This window comes from Zingiber officinale, chromosome 1B (genome assembly GCF_018446385.1).
Source record: "Zingiber officinale cultivar Zhangliang chromosome 1B, Zo_v1.1, whole genome shotgun sequence".
Taxonomy (NCBI): domain Eukaryota; kingdom Viridiplantae; phylum Streptophyta; class Magnoliopsida; order Zingiberales; family Zingiberaceae; genus Zingiber; species Zingiber officinale.
The window spans coordinates 123,953,311-123,959,250 of record NC_055986.1 but is presented as its reverse complement, the minus strand read 5'-3'; the positions used below and the strand labels follow the sequence as shown (position 1 = coordinate 123,959,250).

Here is a 5,940-nt window from a genome sequence, read left to right as displayed (position 1 = left end):
AAAAAAATGAGAAATGATATTCATCTAGAATTTTCAGCTAGAAAATTCATCTAGATAGACACATAAATGATGGGGCCTATAAAAAGTGAAATGATGGGTCTCATCTTTATGTGTCTATCTAGATGAATTTTTTAAATGAAAATTTTAGATGAGTACCACAACTCAAAAAAAAAAATAGTTCGACCTTTGCAGAATAAGTAGTAATCAAGTAGGACATAGACTTCAACGGATCGTACAGATGTAGATATTTTAAATTTAGGCATAGCAGCCGTCGGATACTTTGGCGGCGGCGATGGCGGTTTTAGTTGATGTCGATGAGATAGTAATCGCGCGTCAATGGACGAAACGCCGGCGGTTGTTCTGCCTCGAACACCGCCACCACGCTCTTCTGAAGGTGCTCGTAGACGCTCCAGTCGCCGTTCCCCCTTGCGCTCGGCATCGGCATCACGTAGCCGGAGGAGGTGCCGGTGCCATCCCAGGGGAAGTGGTACGACCCGAACGCCGGCTTTCCCCACCCGAACTCCACCTCCTTCACTGGAAAGGCCCTCCCCGACGACACCACGCATGCCAGACCCCCTTCCGCTTCGACCAAGTATATCCTCGCCACGGCGGGCTCTGGCCGGTGCGCCTCCACCCAGTCGACCAACGCACGGCCGCAACCACCGCTCACCCTCTCCGCCATATCCCCCGGCCCCATCCCCCCATCTCCGCGACCTCCATGCTTCCGAACGGCATCGACAGCACATTGCCGAAGTAATTCCCCATGGAAGCGCTGAGGCGGGTGCGGCCGTCGACCATGACGCCCATGCGGCACCAGCGACGCGGCAGGGTGCGGCAGAAGGAAGGGAGGGGTAAACGAGGAGAGAGCAGGGTGCGGCAGAAGGAAGGGAGGAGGGTTGCATGGCCGAACGTGGCGATCTCCGACCAGAAGACGAGGAACATGTTGGCGGAGTAGGCGTCAGCGACGCGGTGGTCGAACTTGCACGCCACGACGAGGCCGCCGCACTTCAGACCAGTCTACTAAATTTGACCACTCTGCTCTACTAAAAATCAAAATTTATCGGTTATGCTTTCATCAATTATAAAGAGTGTATGTTTAATTATTGAATTTTACGGACCTGGACGCAGAAAACTCCGGCCTTCTTCTTCGGCATGAGTTTGCCCTCGACGGAGTCGTCGGGGTCGCCCATCACCAGTTCCCTGAGCTCCACGTCAGCGTACGTAGGCGGCAGAAAAGTCGACGCCGCGGCCGTTACAGAGCACCTCCGGCTCGCCGAGGGAGTTGGCCACGAGCTCGCCGCCGAATGGTTAGTATGTGGACAGCGCCTGCGCCAGCGACACTCTGAGCACGGCCACCATCTCCTCCAAGCTCCGCATTGGCTTCTCGTAGCAGAAGAAGACGCCGAAGTCCACGGGCGGGAGGAGGAGGTCGAGGTTGGACATCTGGAGGCGGTGCTCCGGTCGCGTCTCCACCGGGGCGATCGTCTCCGCCGTTCTGATCGTGACGGTGTAGCTTCTGCGTACGCCCATTGTGGATTTGTGACTGGCAAGTCGCGGCCTTGCTCTTGTTATAGAGACGGTGGCGGTGTGGGAATTCAGTGCAGATATGCAATTTATAAGGCAAAGAAATCAACGAAGGTCGCCTGAAACTTAAAAGTTGTAAGATAATAATAGATGATGCGGGGTCACCTGCGGCCTGCAGGTCAAATTAGAAGAAAAGTAGCGGATATGGAGTTCAAGATCAGAGCCATCAGGCCCCGGTTTGGATCTTTTGTCTTAAAATTTTTTTTATCTTTGTATTTTTTTTGTTGATTGGACGGATCATATTATATCTCAAGGATATCTTGTATATCATGAAGATACTGTACACATCTTAAGAATGCCTTGAGATGTAATCTAGTCCTTCCGATCGGCATGGGACACGGGGACAGAGAAATTTAGGGGCAGAGGATCCACGGCTTAGGAAACAGGCAAATTGAGCTGAGTAGGGTCGTCTGTCCAACCGGGAGAGACCACCCGATCGGTCCGAACCGTATCCGAACGACCTCTCTAGGAAAGCCCGTGATTAAGGCTGATAGTCGAGCAGTAATTCCCTTGGGCCGCTACATCCTAGCGGGAGGCATGTCCGATCGAACAAAGGGTAACCCTCCGACAACAATACAACCTAACGGAAAGCAGGACAATAATTCTGTGTGTTATGTCCGAAAGGGGACTACCTGACCGAGCAGCGGTCGATCGACCGCATGTGGACCTACGGACTATCTCATCATATCCTTTTGAGAGTTTGTGCCGTTGACAGCAAAGCATGTCCAACAGGCTAATCGTACTTTAGAAGCTTCCAGGTTGTCACATCAAAATGTTGTATGGCTGCTTAAGTATCAGAGATATCTTATAGCTTTTGATGTGTTTTTTCCTAGGATGCCTAGGGAAACATGCTTATGCTTTGAGATATATGTACAAATACTACAGTGACATTATAAAAAGAGGTTCTCATCTACAGGCGAAGGTATACGTAACTTCATTTTCTACACGCTCTTGCTACACTTCTCCATTTTTTCTACTCATCAGAAACTGACTTGAGCGTCGGAGGGTCACCACCAAGAACCCCTTCCCGGCTTGGCACTAACGACTTTGCGTTGTAGGCTTACATGGAGACTTTGCTTCGTCAACTTTCCGGCCACATCCCTAATTTGCCATCATCTCCTTTTCGAATAGGATCACATTTTGCTCATCTATGGGAAGTTTTACCTGAATCTGAAGCGTGAAGATGGAGGACGCTGGACGACTTACTATAGTAACACTAACGCAAGAAGACTTTGAGTTGCTGATACAAGCCCGAGTGGCGAAGATGATAGAGCAACAGCATATAGCGGCTAGCCGTCGAGCATGGGAATACACAGGGGCAACCAACCCTGAAGATCATTTGATCAAATTTGATAATGTTGCCACACTCCACCAATATACCGATGGGGTTAAGTATCGAGTGTTCCTCACCACACTCTCCGGGTCAGCGTATAGGTGGTTCAAGAGGTTGCCGATCTGATCTATCCGTAGCTTCAAAGATTTCCAATAAGTGTTCTTACAATACTTTGCCAGCAGTCGCCGCCATCAGAAGATAAATGTCAACCTATTTGTGGTCAAGCAAGGGCCCAAGAAAGCACTGCGAGCCTATATCAAAAGATTTAACCAAGTGGCCATGAAAGTTCCATCAGCCACACTGAAGATCTTGATAAGCTCTTTCACCCAAGGACATGTAGAGTGAGAGTTCTTTCGATCACTCATATGGAGGTCTCCTAGAGACTTCGATCACCTACTTGAGCTGGCTATTGAGTACATCAATGTCGAAGAACCTCAGGCGACTCGGAGGAAGGAAGTAATCCCCGAGCCAGCCGTTGTCCCGAACCGTCGATCAGCCCATGCACAGCAACCACCAAAGGGGCCCCGAGCGGGAACAACGCCACAACACCAAGAGCCTTGGGCCCATGTCGTCCAACATGTGGAGGCTTATCTAGGGTGGCCCACCGAGCCCCGGCTGTGGACTCGTATCACCGGACAGCAACGCACAACAGCAGAGATTGCTACAGTTTCAAGTAGAAGCCCCACTAAGCTGCTTCATTGAGATTTTGTAGCCAATCCTACTCTCCTGATAGACAACATTGCCCATGAATAGGAGAATGACGTGAAGAAAGGAGGCCGATGATTAAAGAGCACTGACAATAGCATGGAGATTATCAAAGGTCTGCCCGAGCGTCTGTCTAGTGGGAACGCCTGTCAGTTCGAGAGGAAGAAAACTATAACAATGCTGCTCGGAGTGACATTGGGATGATTGTAGGAGGACCAACTGATAGGGACTCTAACCGAGCTTAGAAATCACATGCTCGACGATTAGAAATTCACGTCGTTGGATGCAGCAAAGCAGCGGTAGAAGAACTAGAGATCAATTTTGGTCCTCATGACTTGGAGGAAGTGGAGGTCCCGCACGACGATGCCTTGATCACCAAAGTGGTAATCGCTAATTATAATATTCATCGTACTTTTATAGATACAGGCAGTTTGATGAATATCATTTTTAAGAAACCTTTTGATCAACTGTAAATTGATCAGAACGAGCTGCAGCCCATGATGACTCCCTTATACGGGTTCACAGGCAACGAAGTATTGCCAATCGGCCAAGCTCGGCTGGCCATATCCCTCAGAGAGGAGTCACTTAAAAGGACGAGAATGATGAATTTCATCGTGGTGGATGTCACGTCTGCCTACAATGTTATTTTGGGCCAACCTATGTTGAATGAGTTCTGAGTGGTTGTGTCCACGTTCTGCCAGAAGATCAAGTTCCCTATGGATAACTTGATTGGGAAAGTCAAGGGAAACCAGCTGGCGGCTCGGCAGTGCTATGTTGAGATGGTAAAAGTCGAGTCACAGGCCGTGCGAAAGGCTCCACAGCTTGAGGTAAATGCAATTCTAGAAGAGCCTAGTCTATGACGAGAAATAAGAAGTCCAGGTGCACCCTAGCCAGTTGGAAGCCACGATTTTCATTATAGTCTACCTGGGTGCGGAACGAAAGAAGGAGCTTGTTGCTTGCCTAAGGTAGAATCACGATGTCTTCGCATGGGAGACGCATGAGCTCCCGAGCATCTCACCGACCATCACCTAGTATGAGCTGCATGTCTGGCCAGACGTAAGATAGGTGAAACAAAAGAAAAGAGACTTCAGCTCTGAGCAAAATCAGATAATCCGAGCGGAAATAGAAAAGATGTTGGAGATCGACCACATACGCGAAGTACAATTTCCAAGCTGGCTAGCTAATGTGGTACTAGTCTCCAAACCAGACAATAAATGGTGGGTCTGCATTGACTTTCGTGTTTGAACAAGGCATGCCCAAAGGACTATTACCCACTACCCCGCATTGATCAAATGGTAGACTCAACAGCAGGCTGCGAATTGATTTGCATGTTGGATGCATACCAAGGATACCACCAGGTCCCACTTTCCAAAAAAGATCAAGAGAATGTCAGTTTTATCATGGCCGACGGGACCTTATGTTACAATGTGATGTCGTTCAGATTGAAGGATGCAGGAGCCACCTATTAGAGGCTGATGAGCAAGGTGTTCTGAGGGAAGATCAGATGGAACATGGAAGTATACGTCGATGACATGTTACGCAATCGCAAGTGCACGGTTTCATCGTCAATAATACAAAAGATATCGAACCAACAGGGATTGTTGATTAAGCACTAGTTAACTTCGCACGGTGAATTATCTAGACGATCAGAATGTAGTTAACAAACGTAAGAAAGAGAGTTTTAGAGAAGAAAGAGATTTAGAGAATAGAGAGAGAAGAATGCGTAAGTGAAGGAAGGATAATAGATACTAGGATTTCGGTTTCGTTGCGATGTTAGTTGATGTCCCAATGCATTGTTCATCTACCTAACTCCATGCTTACACTCATGTAGGGGTTCTAACTCAGGTCTGATACAATCCTGCGAGAATCACACCGAAGAGTTCACCCAAGTTCTAACGTCATTAAGTAAAGAGGTAACCTATGGAATCCGATTATAGGACTATCCTTCTGCCACAAGAGCCCCCGGTCATACGTTCCTAAGTTACACAAATTACTTCCTAACGATAGATTAATGCAATTAGGTAGAAGAGGTAACCTAGGAAGTTCGGTTATAGGGCTATCCTCCTGTCAAAAGGGTCCCCGGTCATACGTTCCTAGATTATACAAATCACTTCCTAATATTAATTTGGGAGAACTCTTTAAACTCTAATCAGTTTTCCTAATAAAGAATTAATCCCCGCTTCAAGGAAACACCGTAGAAAGTAAGGAATACCTTCTGTCATAAGGCTCCTTGTATTACAATCTAAGACTTTTCCTCTACATGGTGATTTAAACACTACATCTACATGGATTGACCTCACACACATTTCATCAAACAC

The 5,940-nt window shown here is 47.8% G+C and overlaps 1 pseudogene; it reads right to left on the bottom strand.

The window, feature by feature from the left end:
* Nucleotides 1-301: 301 nt before the first annotated feature.
* LOC122041755 lies at nucleotides 302-1,530 on the bottom strand (annotated as a pseudogene).
* Between the last annotated feature and the right edge of the window lie 4,410 nt (nucleotides 1,531-5,940).